Genomic DNA, 23,316 nt, shown 5'->3' with positions numbered 1-23,316 from the left:
GTTTGCTCCTGCGGGTTTTCTATGGAAAAGTGGCAAACTATGGACCTCTTGCCTAACCCCACGGTGAGTGCTGTGGGAAGTAGGGACTACTTCCTCAGAAGGACCTTGCCATGGCTCTGAACACTCTCTTGCTAGGCAGAAATATTGAGCTAAGATCTTCCCTGCCATTCTGAACTTCCAGTATGCACTTCCCCCCTTACCCGATGAACCAGAAGCCTAACCCCTGCAGAGACTTGGGGAGGAGGGTCTTGAGCAGTGCCCCTCCTCCCTGTCTACCGGACCAAGAGCCCTCCAGCAAGAGACTCTGGGGGCCATGCAGAGCCCCCCAAAACCAGGAAATCCACCAGCAGACATGGGGCTTTGCACCCCACACCCTGCGCCCTGCACCCACCCATGACTCCATACTCCCGCCCCAGCCAGGGACTTGCTGTGGTTGAGTGGCACCATGACCCACCACCCACACTTGCCCATACCTCCATACTCCTGCCCCGACAAGGGAGTCACCAGCGGCCAAGAGGCACCGCTACCCGTGACATGCAACCCGTGACCCACACCATGCTAGCTGTACACCCATACACCCACCCCGACAAGGGAAGCCCCGGCAAGGAAAGCCAGGGACTCGAGGGCAGCCTAGTGGTGCCCGCCTGGGCCTCTGTACTCCCGTCCGGGCCAGGGACTCGGTGGTGCTACCCATGCCAGCCGGGCCTCTGCAGGCCTGACCAGGAACACTGGGAGCCAGGAAACCCCACATCCTCCCTCCCGCACCCTCCCTACCTCCACACTGGCCCACTTGTTGGGCCAGGGACTCTGGTAGCTGCATGCCCTCCACAGCCCTCCCTGCCTCTGTGCAGAGCCCTTCTCCTGGCCAAAGTCTGCTGGAGCCATGGATTCTCTATGCCAAAGTCACTGGACACCAGGAACACCCAAAACCGTGTGCAACACCCCCCAACCTGTTGCTGGACCTGGGTGTGTCCCACTCCAGAGCTGCTCCCACAACCAGAACTCCCTGGCTGGGGCAGCCCCAGAGGAGCTACACAGGGTCACTCTCTACAAAGATCCAGCAACAATAGAGTGATCCCACTGGGGTCAAATCTTGGAAAGACACCTCCCCAACTCTGAGGACGGCCAGAGGCAAAGGTGAAAAACAATCACGAGGTAAAATCAATGGAAAAAGTCTGGTAATATGAATAATCAGAGTAGATCAACTCTCCCAAGGAACAATAAGACAGACACAGCACAAGATCCCATGCACAAACAAATACCTGAGATGTCAGAAATTGGATTCAGAATTTGGATAGAAAAAAACATCGAATTAGAATTCCAAGCAGTAACTCAGAAGATGTTTCAAGAATTCAACAAATTCAAACACCAAATGACCAAAGATTTTGACACATTGAGACAAGAAGTTGCAGCCCTCAAAGATCTGAGAAACACAATAAAATCCCTAATAACAGAATGGAGCAAGCAGAAGAAAGGATTTCTGACATTAAAGACAAAGCTTTCAAACGCTCCCAAACTCTCAAAGAGGAAGAGAAATGGAGGGCAAAAACAGATCACTCTCTCAGGGAGCTCTGGGATAATTCAAAGAAAACCAATATTTATCTTATAGGGATCCCTGAAAGTGACGAAGTGGCTTCACAAGGCACAGAGTCACTTCTCCATGAGATTATGAAGGAGAACTTTCCAGACATGCCAAGAGATTCCGAAATTCAGATAGCAGACAGTTTCAGAACTCTAGCATGACTCAACCCAAATAAGACATCCTCCAGACACATCATTATCAACTTCATTAAAGTTAATATGAAGGAGAAAATTCTGAAAGCAGCCAGATGAAAGAAAACCATCACCTACAAGGGCAAGAATATTAGAATAACTGCAGATCTCTCTGCTGAAACCTTTCAAGCTAGAAGAGGATGGTCATTGACTTTTAATCTCCGAAAACAAAATACCTTTCAACCCAGGATTTTGTTCCCAGCTAAACTGAATTTCATTTATGATGGAGAAATTCAATACTTCAATGACATTCACATGTTGAAGAAATTTGCCATGAGTAAACCAGCTCTCCAGGATATTCTCTGACATATCCTCCATAAAGACCAGCATAATCCTCCACCACTAAAGTAAACCCACCCAGAAAATTCAGATCAAATTCCAACTTCCACAGTCACAAAAGGATTAAAAATGTCCACTGGACTCCTGAAAGGCTTATCAATATTCTCAATTAATGTGAATGGTTTAAATTGTCCTCTAAAGAGGCACAGGTTGGCTGACTGGATACAAAAACTCAAGCCAGATATCTGCTGCATACAAAACTCGCATCTTACATTAAAAGACAAATATAGACTCAAGGTGAAGGGATGGTCATCTATACTCCAGGCAAATGGAAAGCAGAAAAAAGCAGGCATTGCAATCGTATTCACAGATGTAATAGGCTTTAAACCAACTGAAATAAAGAAGGATAAGGGTGGACACTTCATATCTGTTAAAGGTAATACTCAATATGATGAGATTTCAATTATTAATATTTATGCGCCCAACCAGAATGCACCTCAATTTATAAGAGAAACTCTAAAAGACATGAGCAACTTGATTTCCTCCAGTTCCATAATTGTTGGAGATTTTAACACCCCTTTAGCAGTGCTGGATAGATCCTCCAAAAAGAAGCTAAGCAAAGGAATCTTAGATTTAAACTCAACCATTCAACATCTGGACTTAACAGACATCTACAGAACATTTCATCCCAACAAAACTGAATACACATTCTTCTCATTAGCCCACAGAACATACTCCAAAATTGACCACATCTCAGGACACAAATCTAATCTCAGCAAATTAAAAAAAATAGGAATTATTCCTTACATCTTCTCAGACCATCATGGAATAAAAGTTGAACTCAATAACAACAGTAATCTGCATACCCATACAAAAACATGGAAGCTAAATAACCTTATGCTGAAGGATAGATGGGTTATAGACTAGATTAAGAAGGAAATCACCAAATTTTTAGAACAAAACAAGCATCAAGACACGAATTACCAGAACTCTGGGATACTGCAAGGCAGTCCTAAGAGGGAAATTTATAGCACTGCAAGCATTCCTCAAGAAAACAGAAAGAGGGAAGTTAATAACTTAATGGGACATCTCAAACAACTGGAGAAGGAAGCACACTCCAACCCCAAACCCAGCAGAAGAAAAGAAATAACCAAAATCAGAGCAGAATTAAATGAAATTGAAAACAAAAGAATTATACAACAGATCAATAAATCCAAAAGTTGGTTTTTTTGAAAAGATCAATAAAATAGATAAACTTTGGCCAACCTAACCAGGAAAAAAACAGTAAAATCTCTAATTTCATGAATCAGAAATGGTAAGGATAAAATAACAACAGACCCCTCAGAAATTCAAAACATCCTTAATGAATATTACAAGAAACTTTATTCTCAGAAATAGGAAAATCTGAAGGAAATCAACCAATACTTGGAAGTACGCCACCTACCAAGACTTAGCCAGAACGAAGTGGAAATATTGAACAGGCCTATATCAAGTTCTGAAATAGCCTCAACTATACAAAATTCCCCTTAAAAGAGCCCAGGACCAGATGACTTTATGTCAGAATTCTACCAAACCTTTAAAGAAGAACTAGTACCTATATTACTAAACCTCTTCCAAAACATAGAAAAAGAAGGAATACTACCCAATACATTCTATGAAGCAAACATCACCTTGATCCCTAAACCAGGGAAAGACCCAACAAGAAAAGAAAATTATAGACCAATATCTCTAATGAATATAGATGCTAAAATACTCAATAAGATCCTAACCACAACACACTAAAAAACACAACAACACATTAAAAAAATTATAAAACATGACCAAGTGGGATTTATTTCAGGGTCTCAAGGCTGGTTCAATATATATAAATCTATAAATGTAATTCAGCACATAAACAAACTAAAAAATAAAAACCACATGATTCTCTCAATTGATGCAAAAAAAGCTTTTGATAATATCTAGCATCCCTTCATGATCAGAACTTTTAAGAAAATTGGTATAGAAGGGACATTTCTTAAACTAATAGAGGCCATCTACAGCAAACCCACAGCCAATATTGTATTTAATGGAGTTAAATTAAAACCATTTCCACTTAGATCAGGAACCAGGCAAGGTTCCCCATTGTCTCCATTGCTCTTTAACATTGTAATTAAAGTTTTAGCCATTGCAATTAGGGAAGAAAAGGTGATCAAGGGTATCCACATAGGGTCAGAAGAGATTGAACTTTCACTCTTCACAGATGATGTGATCGTGTATCTGGAAAACACCAGGGATTCTACTAAAAAACTCTTAGAAGTGATCAAGGAATACAACGATGTCTCAGGGTACAAGATCAACACCCATAAATCTGTAGCCTTTATATATACCAACAATAACTAAGCCAAAAAAACAGTCAAGGACTCTATTCCTTTCACAGTAGTGCCAAAGAAGATGAAATATTTGGGAGTATACCTAACAAAGGACGTGAAAGATCTCTATAAAGAGAACTATGAAACCTTAAGAAAAGAAATAGCTGAAGATGTTAACAAATGGAAAAACATACCATCCTCATGGCTGGGAAGAATCGACATTGTTAAAATGTCTATACTACCCAAAGCAATATATAATTTTAATGCAATTCCTATTAAAGCTCCATTGTCATATTTTAAAGATCTTGAAAAAATATACTTCATTTTATTTGGAATCAGAAAAAATCTCAAATACCCAAAACATTACTCAGAAATAAAAACAAAGCAGGAGGAATCACACCACCAGACCTGAGACTGTACTATAAATCAATAGTGATCAAAATAGCATGGTACTGGCACAAAAACAGAGAAGTAGATGTCTAGAATAGAATAGAGAACCAAGAGATGAATCTAGCTACTTACCGTTATTTGATCTTTGACAAGCCAATTAAAAACATTCAGTGGGGAAAAGATTCCCTATTTAACAAATGGTGCTGGGTGAACTGGCTGGCAACCTGTGAAAGACTGAAACTGGACCCACACCTTTCATCATTAACTAAGATAGACTCTCACTGGATAAAAGATTTAAACTTAAGACATGAAACTATAAAAATACTTGAAGAAAGTGCAGGGGAATCTTTTGAAGGAATCAGCCTGGGTGAATATTTTATGAAGAGGACTCCCCAGGCAAACGAAGCAATATCAAAAATACATTACTGGGACCTGATCAAACTAAAAAGCTTCTGCACAGCCAAGAACATAGTAAGTAACGCAAGCAGACAGCCCTCAAAATGGGAGAAAATATTTGCAGGTTATACCTCTGATAAAGGTTTAATAACCAGAATCCACAGAAAACTCAAACATATTAATAGGAAAAGAACAAGTGATCCCATCTCAGGGTGGGCAAAGGACTTGAAGAGAAATTTCTCTAAAGACAGATGCACAATCTACAGACACATGAAAAAAAGCTCATCAGCCTTTAATCAACAGAGAAATGCAAATCAAAACTACTTTGCGATATCACCTAACCCCAGTAAAAGTAGCATACATAACAAAATCCCAAAACCGGAGATGTTGGCGTGGATGTGGAGATAAGGGCACACTTCTACACTGCTAGTGAGAATGCACACTAATCCCTTCCTTTTGGAAGGATGTTTGGAGAATACTTAGAGATCTAAAAATAGACCTGCCATTTGATCCTGTAATTCCTTTACTAGGTTCATACCCAGAAGTCCAAAAATCACAATATAACAAAGACATCTGTACCAGAATGTTTATTGCAGCCCACTTCATAATTGCTAAGTCATGGAAGAAGCCCAAGTGCCCATTGACCCATGAATGGACTAGCCAATTGTGGTACATGTATACCATGGAATATTATGCATCCTTAAAGAAAGATGGAGACTTTACCTCTTTCATGTTTACATGGATGGAGGTGGAACATAGTCTTCTTAGCAAAGTATCTCAGGAATGGAAGAAAAAGTATCCAATGTACTCAGCCCTACTATGAAGCTAATTTATAGCTTTTATATGAAGGCTATAATCCAACTATAGCACAAGAATATGGGGAAAGGGCCAAGGGATAGGAAGGGAGGGGGGAGGTTTTGGTGGAGGGAGGGTAATGGGTGGGACCACACCTACGCTGCATCTTAGAATGGGTACAGGCAAAATTCACTAAATGCAGAATACAAATGTCTAATACAATAACTAAGAAAATGCCATGAAGGCTATGTTCAACAGTTTGATGAGAATATTTCAGATTGTATATGAAATCAGCACATTGTACCCCTTGACTGCACTAATTTACACAGCTATGATTTAACAATAATTTAAAAAATTAAAAAATATATCATGAACTTAATTAAAATAAACTTGCTTGTACTTGTGTGCTTTGTTTTTATTTACCTGTATTTTTCTGTCATGTTTAATAAACATATCTAGAACATTTTAGCACTGGCATTTATATTTCTTATTTAAAATTAACTTTGTTAAGGGGTTATTGAGTTTCCTTGAAAGGGGAACAGGAGGCAGCTTGCACTGGCTCCCTAAAGCAATTGTGCACATCTCATTATAATCCTATGTTCAGGTGTCACATTGGTAGCTTTAAATCAGCCAAAATGGGAGCGTTTATACCATAGTAATGGGCCAATGTAACAAACCAGGGCTTCTCCTACACTATGGAAGCTGGTTGGTAATATCATTGCTTGCTATTTATTTGTGCTTATTTTGTGTTAACTATACTAAGAAAAATGTATTTAAAATCAAATCTTTTCTATTGTAGTTTAAATAATTAAGCAATTTTATAATTTTGTGCAGTTAAAATGGAGATTTCTGCCATATGTTAGGTTCTATGCATTTTGATCACAAAGTAAAAAGTGTACTAGATTAAGTTGCAAGGAATTGTGCTAAGCATTAAATAAAATAATATATGCAAATGCTTATTCTAATGTGTGCCTTATAGTAAGTTCTTAATAAATATTTTGCTACCAGCAGCAGAATTAGAAATAATATTTGTAGTAAAATAATATTACATAATTTTCTCCTTCCCCACATGTCCTTCCTACCTAATATAAATTCTCAGAAAAAGTTTATGTCCTTACATGTTGAAGATGCTGGCACAAAGCAGAATACACAAGAGAATAGCATATATTTCTTTTTTTTTTTTTTTGGTAGAGACAGAGTCTTACTATACTGCCCTCGGGTAGAGTCCCGTGGCGTCACACGGCTCACAGCAACCTCTAACTCTTGGGCTTACGCGATTCTGTTGCCTCAGCCTCCCAAGCATCTGGGACTACGGGCGCCCACCACAACGCCCAGCTATTTTTTTGTTGCAGTTTGGCTGGGGCTGGGTTTGAACCCGCCACCCTCGGCATATGGGGCCGGCGCCCTACTCACTGAGCCACAGGCGCCGCCCGAGAATAGCATATATTTCTAGCTATTGCTAGGTGTGTGCTTATATAAACACATACCTTATGCAGTTAAACACATATATGTGTTTGTTTTTTAATGGAATTATGCTATATTTTTTAAAAAACTTTTAAAAAACTTAATATAATAATTTTTGTAAGTTAGTACATATAGATACAACTCAGTATATATTTATAGGTCCATATTCCCTTACCTGAAACTTTTTGGATTAGATATGTTTTAAAATTCAGAATTAAAAAAAGTTTTTTGTTTTTTTTTTTAAGACAGAGTCTTATTCTGCTGCCCTTGGATGGACCATGACCTCAGCCTGGTTTATGGTAATGCCAAACTCCTGGGTTCAAGCAATTCTCTTGCCTCAGCCTCTAGACTAGCTGGACCTACAGGTGCCAGCCATGATGCCTGGCTAATTATTTATTTTTAGTAGAGATGAAGTCTCACTCTTTCTCAGGCTAGTCTCAAACTCCTGAGCTCAAGCAATCCTCTTGTCTTGACCTCCCAGAGTGTTATGATTATAGGTCTGAGCCACCATGCCTGGCCAAACTTCATAACTTTTTAAAGGTAATATGATGCACATAATATATATTATTATAATATTTCCAATCACATCTCTAATCAAACACATTCTTTCCACAGGCATCTGAATGAATGGTCACTGGAAGTAGAATGCATAGAGCTTATGAGTAGCTTCATACTTGATTAGGTTAGGTTTTATATCCAAATAAATTTATTTTAGATTTGCAGAAGAGATTATAGATATTTCTAATTCTCTGACTTTTCAAAAGTTTGTTAAGAAACAAAATATCTACAAAGTATGCTGAAAAATGTTGGTCTGTATGAAGCAGAGAAGAAGTCAGTTCAAAAGGCCAGAGAGTTATCTGGAGCCCAGAGTATTGTGACACTCTAGGCAAATAAATGTTCAACAACAGGAAGGTTTTGCCCAATCGCTTTGGTGATTATAAAATGCAAACTAGGCACAGAGCCACATTCAGCTTTTTGATCTAATGCTGACATGAACACACCACAGGCTTGCCTTCTGTACACTCTGGGAGGTGGGCGGTGTAGAGAGAGCTTTACAGATAAGATGAAAGATTTACTGAGTAATCTGGAGAAACCCACCGTGGGAATATTCTGTTTTACCAATATAGGAAAGTAGCAAGTAGAAAATGACTGGCTAATAGATGTGCTGGAGTCCCTCAGGTACAAACAGGCACAGTAGCACCTGCTGGTCACACATCTTTCATTAATATTGTGGAATAAAGTTGCATCCTTGGATGGATTCCAATCCCTTTGAAAGAGTGACTCATGTGTACTAGTTGTAAAGACCAAGCAGTACTTTTTAGCAATCTCATTCTAGGTACAATGTGATATCTTCACTTTGAAAAATGAAATACATCTATTTATGTCCCCATTAGCATTCCCACTACTTACTATTTACCTGATATTTATCCAAAGGAAAGGAAATCAGTATATTAAAGGGATATCTGCACCTTCCTGTTTATTATAGCACTATTCACAATAGCCAAGGTATGGAATCAATGTAACTGTCCATCAGTACATGAAAATGTGGCTAGAGATATGTCTATAAATACTACAGAAAGATATTTACCCCCAGAAAAGAATGAAATTCTATCATTTGTATAACTTGGATGAAACCGGAGGTCATTGTGATAAGTGACACAAGCCAGGCACAAAGACAAGTATCACATGTTCTCATTTGAAGGTGGGATTTATAAAAGTTGATTTCATGGAGGTAGAGAGCAGAATGATGGTTATCAGAGGCTGGGAAGAATGAGTTGGAGGAAATGAAAAGATGTTGGTTAGTCAGTAGAAACATACAATGAAACAGAAGGAAAAGGTTTTAATATTTAACAGCATATGTAGTAGTTGGATGATTATAGTTAGTAACAATTTGTTGCCTATTTCAAAATAGCCAGAAGAGTTGAAATAGTTCCAACACAAATAAATGTTAAATGTTTGAAGTGATGGATATCTTAAATCTCCAGTTTCATCATTATATCATGTTTGCACATATCAAATTATCACATGTACCCCCTATATGCTTGCAATTATTATGTATCAATAAAAATAGTAAAAAAGTAACCTTTCATGTTTTACTTATACTGAATTACCTAGTTTACATTGTGTACTAGCTCTCAGAATTATTTATAAAATCTTGTGCATAGTAATACTTAAATGGCATGTTCATTGTGGGAAAGATCAGTAAAGAAATTCAGGTAGTTCATATTAAAAGTTTGTAAAAATACTTTAGTGGTGAAACCATGAGAAATAGATACAGGTTAACACATTTTTGATGGAAGTGAAAATTAAACCATTTCAGAAATGCAAGTTAGGGTGTTTAAGACGTTGAAAAATACTACTTATTCTATGACCTAATAATTTTACTTTAAGAAAATACAATTTATAAAACTGAATGTCCAGTCCTTTTTTGTATAGGCACAGGATTTTTATTGCAGCAGTTTTTATACAGTTCTACAAACCATTTGCTAAAACACTTAGGGCTAGATGCGTTTAAGAATTCTGATGTTTTAGGATTTTATAACAATAATATGAAACATATTTCATATATTATTGATATCACCAGGTTGTCTGGGGCAGTACCTGATAGTCAAACACATTAATATTTCTTCATTGAAATTGTTGGTATTAAAACTAAGTTAACTAAAGATTATAAATAGTTTCATATTGCTTCAGGTCAGGTTTCCACCAAATGAATGAAAAAAATTCAATTTTAGAATTGTAAGTAAGGTTTATATAGGCCTAAAATTAAAAATATTTATATAAAAAAAACAAGAAAATCTGGATCCATGCCGTAGAAAATGTTATGCTTCTATTTAAAATATTAATGTAGACATATAAGCTTTGACATGGAAAAATGACTGTGATAAATTGTGTAATGAAAAAAAGTTTTAGAGCAGCATGTGTAGTATCCTATTTATATAAAAATATTACCTATGCATGTACATTTTTGTTTTGTTATAAGCATGGAGAAAAGTGCACCCACTACCCTGTAATGTAACATTTAACAAAACAATATCCTAGAAATGTTAAAAAATAAGGCAGGAATTATTGGGTGTACCATAAATTCTGATTTCACATGCTTGGCTCAAAGTAGTATGACTAATTGCAGACAATTGGCAGTCAAGTATATGGTATTGCTCCAAATTCTTTGGTGAGGTAAGCAGTTCATCTTTGTGCAATTACTATTTGGGTGCAAAAACGTAATACCTAAACTGATTGACTTTGCAAACAAAGCAGTAAAATGTACAAGTAGTATTTATTTTTCCCTGACAATCAAAATTGATTTCTTTAATACAATACTAATATGAAGTCAACAGACAAACAACTACAGGCCCACACAAAAGAAACACACAATTAGATTCATGTAGGGGGAAGGAAGGAGAAGGGAGAGAGAAGCGGGAGGAGGGTTGAGGATTGGTAAGCTCTTACCGAATGGGCACAAGGTAAGGGCACACATCACACCCCGTGGGTGAAGGGCTCAACTACAACTTGAACTTTACCTAATAAATGCAAACAATGTAACCTCATAGTTTATAGCCTAACATTAATCTGAAATTAAAAAAAAAAAACATGATAGTTAGATTAACAAAATAGTAGCTGATAAAGAATTAACCCTCCCTCTCTAAAATCATGGCATATAGTGTAGTCCTTGGTGTATAGTTTTTAGTACACGTATCTCTAACAAATCATATCATATATATATATATATATATATATATATATGCCTAGGACATAGCAAAATAAATTAATGAAATTAAATGTTTAATAGCTATTTAATATAGGATTCCAAGTTGGTTAAATATCTCATGAATTAAAAAAATTAATAATTTGCCAAATGCTCTGCCTCTGTGTTGGAAATTAATTTTATTAGCACATATAGTTAACAATAAAACTTCTATATACTTAAATTCTAGAAAGTATAAATGTTTTGAAAGTTCAACTTTATGCAATGAGGTAAGGGTCACTGCATGTTACAAGGCAACATTTCCAATATCAAGGAAATATTTTTAGAAGTATTACAGAATACGCGATCCCACGCATTTTGTGCTGGAGGCCCTGCGTTCTGTGTATTCCTTTGAAGCTTTGCAGGACTGCAGTTCACCTTGTTTGCATGGCACAGCTGTATTAGTCCATTAAGCCTGGTGACTTTTACAGTTACAGTGCCTATATTATAACTTACCTTTTATTAAAATTGTGAGTATTGTTTTAACCAATAATATAGAAAAGTAATACCCCTTCTAAGGAGTTGTTATGAGAGTGAAATAAGGTAAATTACATGACGTTTAGATTATTGTGGTAACTTTCAAACTATTTTCTTGATTCTACTATTATCCTCATAAAGGTTCTTCTCAAAGAGGATGCAGAGGAATTCTGGTAAAAAAGAAGTCAGATCACATCTTTCTTCTGCTCAAAACTATCCAGTGTCTTCCTTTAATATTCTATAAAAACTAAAGGCATTGCAACAACCTGTAGGTGTCCACCGGGTCTGGCTCTCACCTACTTTGCTATTCTCGTTTTCCCAGGTTCCCACTGCTCTAGCTACAGTTGTCAATCTTGCTGATCCCACAGGCATCTTGCCTGCTCTTGATTCAGAATATTTGTGCTTACTTTGTTCTCTGATTGTAATGTTCCCCTCCCAGAAAGCCAAATGCCTCAGTCTCCCACCTTTCAAGTTTATACTCAGTTATAGCCTTTTTCTTCAATTTTATTTTTTCCTTCTTGGTGAAGTCTTCTACGGTACAAATATCTACTGAATGAGAAAAAAGACATAGAGCTGAGTCAAGGACAATTCTAAAGTTTTGGCTGAGCAGCAGGAGGGAGCAAATGGAACGGAAAAGACTAAAAGTTGTTAGTTTCATTTCCTGGTTTTCTGTTTGATTCCAAATGTCTGTGTCTCTATTTTTGTGCCAGTACCATGCTGTTTTGATCACTATGGCCTTGTAGTACAGCCTACAATCTGGTATGCTGATGCCCCCGGCTTTATTTTTATCACTAAGAATGGTTCTTATTTTAAAAAATTATCAAATAAATTTGCCAATGTCTGTTTTCCTCTTTGACCTTTCTGGTACTTGGAGATCTTGTAAAGTTGCTCTTACATCAGTCCTTATACATTTTGCCTTGGTGATTTGCACATGGGCTACATATAGTATGGCTGAAGCACTTGGGAAGATGCTTGACAATTTATTAATATGTTGAGTATTATTTCGCTTAAGGAAATGTAAATTATTGTTTAGAGGCATAAAAGTCCACCTTTAAGTCAAATTTCTATTATAAAATCCTTTCTTTTAACTGCTTTGGGACTAATATTCTCAGAAAAAAGTTGAGTATTAAATTTTCCTTGAGAACAAAAAAATCCCAACTTAGTCAAGCCTTATGGTTAGATGTCTATGTAAGTTTGTAATGGATTGTTTCAAACTCATTAAAATTATAGTTGTCAAAAAAGAGTAAAGGCTACTCTTTTCAAGTGTACAAAATTCCCAGCTCAGTGAAAGATTTAATTTGATGTGGATTGGTGGGCTGTTCAGTGGCAACAATAAAATTTACCTGGCTTTACTTCACTCTATTTTCATTCTTCAAGATTGGGTGTTCAGGTCCAGTCTACTGGGGAGCCTTCCCTAACTTATCCTCCAAGTCTGGTTTAGGAAGTCCTTCTTGTAGCATCCTTGCTAAACCCTGACAGCATAGTGCACTTAACCAGATGTTTTCAAAGTGAAGAGAGCAAAATCGGCATTACCCCCAAATGTATTAGTAATGCAGAATCTTGGGGCCTCACCACAGACCTGATCAGATAGAAATTTTGTGATTGACACTCAGAGGTTTAAGTATGCAGACATTCAAGGTGAATTACAACCACTGCAATAAGCATATTCCATTTAATCTTGTATTTACCTAGTTAGCTTCAGGCACATGGTTGACATGCAGAGTGTGTCCAATAAACATTTATCAGATCAACTATCAAAGTGAAATCCATGCTGTATAAACTTCTCATGTCTGTGGAGCATAGAGTCAATTTTATTTTTACTGCTTAAAAAAACGAAGAATTGACAAATAAAAATAAAAGTACTAGTTTAAGCAAGAATAGTGAGTGGAAAATAAATTTTGGAAAAGACAAAAGGAAAATGAAAAAAATTATGAAGCTAACTCCTTCTTGAGTCAAATTATTTTCTGCTGTAAATTATGGCTATATTTTCTCTTTTTTGCTTTTTATTTATTTATTTTTAAAGTGGATGAATACAATTTGTGTATAACCATGATATACAACATATTTTGAAATATGTATACATTCTTAAATGACTAAATCAAACTAATCAACTTACGCATAAACTCACTTGTTTTGTGGTCAGACCACTTAAAATCTACTCTTCCAATGGTCTTCAAGCATGTAATACACTGTTATTAACTATAGTCACCCTGCTGTACAATTTACCTCTTACATTTCTTCCTTCTAATTGAAATTTTGTATCCTTTGACTAACACGTTCTCAGCTCTCAGAATAACCACTGTTCCTTCTACTCTTGGTTTCTACAAATTTGACTCTGAGGATCCACAAATAAGTGAGATTAGGTGGTATTTGTATTTCCACACCTGGCTTATTTCACTTGATACAGTGTCCTTCCGGTTCGCCCATGTTGTTAATAATAAGATTTTCTTCTTTTCTGAGTACTTCATTATGTATTCATAACACATTTTCTTTATCTGTTCATCGACTGATGGAGACCCAGGTTGATTCTCTGTGCTGGCTATTGTGAGAAATGCTGCAGTACACATGAGAGTGCAGTTAGGTCTTCACTACTGATTTCATTTCCTTTGAATAAGTACCCAGTAGTGGGGTTGGCAGGTCATATAGTAGCTTTACTTTTAATTCTGAGGAACATCCATACTGTTTTCATGATGACTGTATTAATTTACATTCCCACCAATAGTGTACAAAGATTGTCTTTTCTCTGCATCCTCACCAACACTCATTACCTCTTGTCTTTTTAATAATGGGGCAACTGCCAGGTATGAGGTGAAATCTCACTGTAGTTTGAATTTACATTTCCCTGATGATTAGTGATGTTGTACATTTTTTCATATACTGATCTATCTTCTTTTGAGAAGTGCCTAGTCCTTTACATATTTTTCAACTGGGTTGTTTACCTGCTGTGGAGTTGTTTGAGTTTCTCATATATTTTAGCTAATACTCCCTTATCGGATCAGTGGTTTGGAAATATTTGTCCCTTCTGTGGGTTGTTTACTCACTGTGATGATTGCTTCCTTTGCGCTGCACAAGCTTTTCAGTTTAGTGTATTTCCTAAGTTATTTTCTAATTAATCTTCTCAAGGATTATCATAATTATAGGCAATAGGTAAAGAGGCTGATTCATTTAAGAACTCATTTATTCCTCACTAACCCTCCATTATTTCTATCTTTATTATACAGATGAAGAATTTGAGGCAATAGAGGTAAAAATACCAAATTAAAATACCAAATTACCAGGTAACAAAGCAAGGAGTCAATATCATGCCACCTAGAATTTACTAGTCTAGTATGACTGCAACATTATACCTATTATTACCTTGACTGTGGTGATGTCAACACTAGTGTATCCATATACCCAAATTCATCAAATTGCATACATTAATCATGACTAGTTCCTCGTACACAAAGTGTACTCAATAAAGCAAGGGAGAAAATAGGCCATTAAAAAGCTAAGCAAATAACAAAATAAATCACATTTCTCAATGAATTAAAAAAAATTTCAGAAGTCAATACTTCCATTACCTTGATTATGATAAAGCAATATGGTATAAACACTCTCGAAAAGAGTTTGACAATTACTAATAAATTTAAGTATGTGTTTTCTATACATTCCACTATTTTACTCTGAAGTATTTATTTGAAAGAAATAAAACCAGAGGAGTATGCCGGAGGTGGCGGGTTCAAACCCAGCCCAGGCCAGAAACTGCAAAAAAAAAAAAAAAAAAAAAAGTATGTTCTCACATATATACACAAAACATCAAACAATCTGGATTCAGTGTTCATCTTCCAACTGCTATTAACAACTTTGCATGTATTATTTTTTTTTCAAGCTATCTGATGATTTTTTTAAATATCTCTAAAAATTTCTCTAATTATCCTTCAACTTTCCCCTGAATTTTATAAAGATTTTCTGTTTACTGATTTGCATACTAACTGGTCTTTGGAGCACAGTGAATTTACAGTGTAAATTCTAGCTTCTTATTAATCAGTAAATGTTAACTGATATTTACTTATATACTGATAATTACTTTTCAGAATTGCTTTTCATATTTTATATTCTTCAAAAGAAAGCACCACATCTACCTGAATTATTTTGTCAAGCAATTCATATTAATTCTCCTTATGACATTCTGTGATGGTTACTTAAAAATTATCAATGGAAAAAATTTCAGTTTTTATTATTGCATGATAGTTCTTTTGAAGTTTTTATTCCAACTTCTTTCTTATTTAAGAATTATTTATACTTTATCAGAAGTGAAGTGAGCCTTCCTTTTTGATTTTTCTTTGCATTTTTTTAATTTTCAGGATGCATCAGATCCCATGTTGCATTAAAATCTTTGAAAATTAAGTTCATAGTTTACAAGACAATTGGATTAAATGTTTGGACATTAAAATGCACATATTTATTAGTGATAGATAGGAGCTGTCATATCTGTCAACCCCAGGTAAGGAAGGAAGGAAATTGAAGGAGAGATTAAAGAAAAAAGTTCATAAAAATTAAAAATATACAATAATTTTTGTTTTATTATACAAAGAGAATTGAATTATAAACAAAAATTTCAATTAATATGAGATAAGACAAGTGGAGAGAAATATATGAAAAGAAACAACGGAGAATTGACTACAAAAAGGAGAAGAATTCGTTTTTAAAGTAAAGATAAAGTGGGAAATAAATTTTGGAACAGATAATAAGAAAACAACTATATTTTGGGATGCTGATTTATTGTGTAGATGTTATTTTAATCTAGTTATTAGCTAGTTATCAAGCAAATATTTATTCTCTTCCATAGGTTTCTATTTTTATTATTTTCCTTTAGAAACTCTTCAGCTGAAACAACAAATGTTAAAAAGTAATTCCTGGAAAAATTGAGAGTATCTTTTTAACTGTCATAGGCAATTTATAGCTATTATGAAATAACTGTACAAATGTGGAAATAGGAAAATTATAGAAAACAATCAAGGGCTTTGTAACACATAAATGACAGGCTATCTTATTCTAGAATATTGTAGGGTGCTGGCCACATACACTAAGGCTGGTGGGTTCAAACCCAGCCATGGCCAGCTAAAACACCCATGACAACTGCAACAAAAAAAATAGCTGGGCATTGTGGTGGGTGCCTGTAGTCCCAGTTACTTAGGAGGCTGAATCAAGAGAATCCCTAAGCCCAAACATTTGAAGTTGCTGTGAACTGTGACACTATGGCACTCTACCATGGGCAGCGTAGTAAGACTCTGTCTCAAAAAAAAAAAAAAATATATATATATATATATATATGTATGTATGTATACAGTCATGTATTTTTAAAGTTGCCTGACTGTAGTCCTTTGATGCTTGTTGACTTTTAGGGTCTTATCAACATAACAAACATAACAAATAATAAAGGTATTATCACCTTCTAGCCAATGAGATAAGACAATTTATTTCTAATATTTTTAATCTCATTTTCAGAAAGATTTTCCACATTAGCCAATACTTAGCTTTATTGATATATAGAGGTAATTTTATTGGGTTTTAAGGTGTCTGCCTGTCTTCTAAAATGTCAGGGTTTCAGGCAACCTCCTGGTCCTCTGTTCTTACAGCACTTTGGTCAGAAAATGACCTGATGATACAGGGTTCTCCCCATTTAAGACTAGACAGGGGGACCCCAGTTTTCCTAGGTTTGGGCAAGTTCATGAAGGGAACACCCTGACTTTTTGCCCTGATTTGGAGGGACTGCATTCATTCCTTTGTCAATAACACTCATTAACTTTGAAAACATGTTTCTATTTGCCAGGTCCTGACCAAATATAATTCTCAAGACTTAATACCCCTAGATAAAAGAGTCCACATAGAGATTCCCCAGTTAGTTCATTTCTTTCTCCCTTCCAGAAGCTCTGGTGCTTTTTACTTCTTCTGTATTCCTTTCTAACTTCTAATAAAAAACCTATTTTATCAGGCGACGCCTGGGGCTCAAAGGAACAGGGCACCAGGCCCATATGCCGGAGGTGGTGGGTTCAGGCCTGGCCCCAGCCAAAAACTGCAAAACAAACCTATTTTATCACTGATCTGTGGTCCATGGGTTCATTCTTTGAATCTCTGAGACCAAGGACCTACTAAAGAGCAAAATTCCGATATCACTGACACCCCAAAGGAAGGCAAGCATGAAACAAAGTTTATTGAGGAAAAGAAAGGTAGATTTACAGAGTAAGAGTAACACACAGGGTTACAGAGCAAGATACATTCAACATAGACAGTGAATGAGCATCCATTGTCAGAGCAAGTAGGCAAAGAGACAGAGGCCAGCATTATGGTCAGTGGGTCTCTTTTATACCACCAGAGTCAGGCCTATCTCATGATTCAGACGTTACTGTGGAGCCAGAGACTTACTGAGCATTCTGACCTCCCATGAGCTTCTCGGAGAACCTATGGGACAGAGTGGGCCACATGATAGTATTAAAGCTGTTCTAGGTCACTTTCAAGAGTTTTTTGTACTTGTTGTTAGACTAGGGAATCATCTATATCTTTTTGCCTTTGGGGTGCTAAATTCTGATTGGAGGATGGGTAGGGTGATCCTTCCTCCCCAGATGTGAGCATTCACTTGGGACAAAATTAAGGTGGGTGACACCAAAATGGAAGCCTGAGATCTTAGCCCTTATCTTTCTTCTCCAAGAGAGCTGTTCCTAGCTAACCACCTAACAATTTCTGTAAGCAAATGTACATAGATTGAGCATTAAGGTGAAAAACAATTTCTTTCAATACAAAAATATTTTTGCATTAGATGAATCAATTCCTGGTGGACTTAATTTTTAGAAAAATTCTCTCATAAGCTAAAGCAAGTAGTTTGTTTCTTTGAGTAGTCATCTTCAGATGTCTTGCTAGACTTTTGACTTTTGACATCCTTGATGTATTTATAAGCAAATTTGGACAGTGTATCTTTTTATATATTTAATAGCAAAAAAGAAAGCTATTAAAAATATTCAGTGTCAAACTAAAAGAAAAGATTTTAGTTATATTCTCACTAGATAATATAGTCTAACTAGATAATAGAAAAACTGTAAGTTTTATATACTCTCACTAGATAATATAAAAACTGCAAGTAAAACTCTATCTACATAATATAATCAGAAAGTATATAATGGCACAATATATATGCATGTGTGTATATATGTACAAATACAAGATGCAGACATAAGACACCTGTATTTATTCATGTACAATATACATATATATGATGTGTGTACAAATAAAATAATCATAATTTCCTTTGATTCAAACTAAAATTCTCTATAAACATATATTTACTTAATAGTTGGATTTCCACAATATAGTTTTCTTAAAAACAAATATCCAAAGGTTGGAATGTTGGCACCAAATCCTTGTTTTCACACCATTGTAAAGTCAACAAATTGTAAATTGAGTTATATGTAAGTCAGGGACCATCTGTATTGGTATGCACAAAAGGTTCTAATTCATTGATAATAAAGGTGTTTGAATAATCAATTAACATTCTTGCAATTATTTATGATTTGACTATTTATGCATCCATAGTTCCTTGCAAACTACAGAAGTGAAGATGTTAGTTCTTGTTTGACTTAAACTGTATGCACATTAATTTAACCGTGTATACAAAGTCACTTCTGAAAAGAGGGTACTTTTTGTACTGACAGTTTCTTCATTGACATAGGGATTTTTCATTAATGAAATTTTAAAGTGTAAGTAAATAATTTAAGTTTGTGTTACTTTGAATCTCAGAGATCTCCCTCTTGTTATTTTAATTTTTGTATCACTAGAGGCCACTGTTGTCTTTTAAATACATTTCATAACCCTCTATAAACATTATGTCTGAGTAACCTCAAAAGTTATTAATTTTAGAAATAAGAGTAAAACATGTACTTTGTCTTGAGCAACTTGCCTACTTGAAATTTAAAAACATAATTTTTAAGTAATTTTAAATATCTATCTACAATTTTAGATATTACTGTATAAAATGACATATATTTTACCCAAAGTCTGTGTTCTTTACTGACAATATCCAAGACACATTTGACATCTGCAATTACAAGAGATATGAGATACAGTACATAAGAAAACAAACGTTGGGTGTTGCCTGTGGCTCAAGGAGTAGGGTGCTGGCCCCATATACCGGAGGTGGTGGGTTCAAACCCAGGCCCGGCCAAAAAAAAAAAACTGCAGGAAAAAAAAAAAAGAAAAGAAAAGAAAACAAACATTACCGTTACGTGTTGAGTATTACAATTTTAATAAAGTTTTTCCTCTCTTAAAATGTGTATACATTTTTTGGTACCCTCTGTATATGGAATTTTATATGTATTACATATGTACATATAAACTCATATGTGTACACACACACAAATTTTGGTAGTGATGTCATTGTTTAAAACTGTACTGAGTCTTAGATTTTTATCCTGCTTAAAAACTAGACAATTAGACTATTGCTGTTTCACCTAGGCTGACAGAAAACAAAAAACTCCTGTGTCCGAGACAAAGGACTTCATTACTCACTGCAAAAGTAGTAACCAGAGCTTCATATTTGTGCCAGTTCCCTCTGTCCTCCAACTCCCAGGGGTGTGTACGCATGCAGTGCATCACGTTACAACAGAGAAACACTGATGTTGTGGGACTTCATTGCTTTTACAGCGAGTTGGAACAAGGCTGCTCTCTGCCCGGGGCAGATGCTACCTCATCTTCATGTCGTTCACCACAATCACAACCTTGAAAGATGGCTAAGATACAGAGAAGTTAGGGCTTTCTTTGCATTCTTGGAATACTCAGCAAGAACAGGCAGAAATGTTTAGGCTCCATGGCAGAGTGCCTCTACAAACAGTTATCATTTGATTTTGATATAGGAAGAAGTTTGTATTTTATTTTTGTATGGCATACTCCTCATCTTCCAGAGAAAAAATGAAGGGATGATAAATGTAGTGTTGTAAAAGCAAGATAAAGATAAATCTTTATATTTCCCTCAACTGCATTTCTGCCCAGTTTTTGTAATCATTATTAATTTTGCTTGGAAGTTTCAGCTTGTTTTATTTGTTTTCCCATTGTCTGGTTACATTCTTATGCACTTAATAAACTTTTATTCAGTGTCCACTTTGTCTTGATAACATTTCTAAGCTAAGAACATTTTCATAACCTGAAAATAGAAATTTTATTCGACCTAATTGTTTAAAAATGTAGTAGTATTTTCAAATGTCTATTATCTGAGAAAGTAAAAAGATTATCCTTTTTAACATAATATCAAGTACTGTCAAAGACAAATTGCTTTTATAGACACCATCTAGAATTTTATCAATATTATAAGTTCCATGATCACTAAAGTTGTTTCATATTTTAATTTGGGAAATAGCTTCCATTTTTTTGTAGATATTCATTTGTTGAAAGCTAGTAGTATTTTCTGAAAACAACTTTATTGACAACGCTTAAAATTTTTTCAACATAAAATGATCTAAAATTATCACATAATAATTTTGCAGAAGAAAAAATGCCTATGTATCTATAATTTTCTTACAATCTGTTTAAGCATTTATAATATCATCCTTTGTCAAAAGTCACAGAATTAGAGAGCTAACTTCAGAAATGAATTTCTAAATGTTCATGAATCCAGAAGTCATAAAACATAATTAAAAAATCCATTTTAGATGGTGGCAACTTCATACTGAAATTGATAAATTCTATATGCTGTCTTAATTCCTACCAATTTACTCTTCTTTCTGCTGAGCATAAATGCTATGATCTAACCTCAAATTACAAATAATAGTTGCATGATATTGTGCTATTCATTTAATGATTATTTACATTCATTCTGAGAAAAGTAAGTTAAAATATTTAACTTAATCTCAGAAGAGTTTCTGAGATTTTCCAGGATGAAGTAACAAATGCTGGTAAAGGGAATATATATTATACAAATTTATCATGATACGTTTGTACAGAGAGTTTCCACATTTAATCATAATTCTAAACTTCCAATTTTTGAATTACTAGCCTTAAATGTTTAAAAACCACAGATCTTTGTAACTGGCAGAAGCATTGAAGATTTCACCTGTTCACTTAATTCAGAGAGGGAGATGTGCTGGAAAATTTACTTGTTAGGTGTCCTGTCATCCTTTCATGAAGATTGCTCATACATTTACTCAAATAAATGGAACCAAATTTATAACATCATGCTATGGAGGAAAGGATGTGGGTCTTAGAAGCAGGCAGGTTGTATGTAACATTGGACCTGCCATATACTAATGACAATACTGGTATTTATTCTTTCTGAATCTTTGATTCTCATTTTTTTTTTCAGTTTTAGGATGAAGGTGTGGGCTGATAAAATTATCATAACCACATGAAATCAAAAGACTTGTGGTTTTAAAATTATCAAGACTCCAAGTCTGCAGAGAAAACTCAGTCAACATCATCTACTCTTTTCTTGTGTTATCCCTCTTGTATCAATTTTCATGATGCTATTGTAGCTCAGGGTAATTATACTGCATTCATACACACAATCTTATGCATAGAAAGAATACAAACCTTTAAATAATAAGAACTATAGCAACACTCTGTTGAAAATGATATTTTTTATATTTCACTTTAAGCTTTTTAAAAATATTTGTGAAGAGTTAAATTTTACTTTGTTTTAGTAGATAAAATTAAGAAATGTTTCACCAGGTAGTTCTTTCTTTGAAAGATTAATGGGCAACTCTCAAATCTATCACATTTTAGTCATGGATTTCAATTGTTTCTTAGTGATGATAAAGCCTTACTACTTTTAATCTTGGGTAAGTTTTCTATCAATTGCATAATTTTACTTCCCTGAGATTCTGATGCAAAAGAAGATTAAATAATGGGAGGACTATATTAATTTTCAAATATCAACTTTTCTTTTGAAAACAGATGTGGATAGGCAAAAATAAATATCCACTCTCTACAATCAAATACATGGAGCCCAATTTATTTTTATATAATAGTCATATGGATATATATAATAGGTTTATTATAGAAAATGATTAATTATTATCTGAATGCTTTTAAAAAAAACTCTGCCTTAAATAAAAAATTGACAGAATACTCATGGGGATTTATCAGTTCTATTATTATAGCTGATTACTAAGAGAAGCAAGGATGTGACTGAGATTACAAACTTCCTGACAGTGTGAGAAAATCCATTCTTTTTTTTTTTTTGAGACAGAGTCTCAAGGTGTCACCCTGGGTAGAGTGCTGTGGTGTCACAGCTCACAGCAACCTCAGACTCTTGAGCTTAAGTGATTCTCTTGCCTAGCCTCCTGAGTAGCTGTGACTACAGGTGCCCGCCACAATGCCCGGCTATTTTGTTGTTGTTGTTCCAGTTGTCATTGTTGTTTAGCTGGCCTGGCCATGTTCAAACCCATCAGCCTGGGTGTATGTGGCTGGTGGGTAACCACTGTGCTACGGCCACCAACAAAAAATCCATTCTTAAATAAGACTATGTTATATTCTATAACTAAAAGCTATACACTCCCATAAACATCAGCAAATTTTCTTAGTCAAAAATATTTGAATAGATCCTCAAGTGCTATACGAATTACAGGTAAGACACCTCAAATATATTGTCTTTTAAGAAAAATGAATTGTTCCAGACTGCTCTAC

The sequence above is a fragment of the Nycticebus coucang genome, chromosome 1 (genome assembly GCF_027406575.1).
Source record: "Nycticebus coucang isolate mNycCou1 chromosome 1, mNycCou1.pri, whole genome shotgun sequence".
Classification (NCBI taxonomy): domain Eukaryota; kingdom Metazoa; phylum Chordata; class Mammalia; order Primates; family Lorisidae; genus Nycticebus; species Nycticebus coucang.
Note: the sequence above shows the minus strand (reverse complement) of the source record.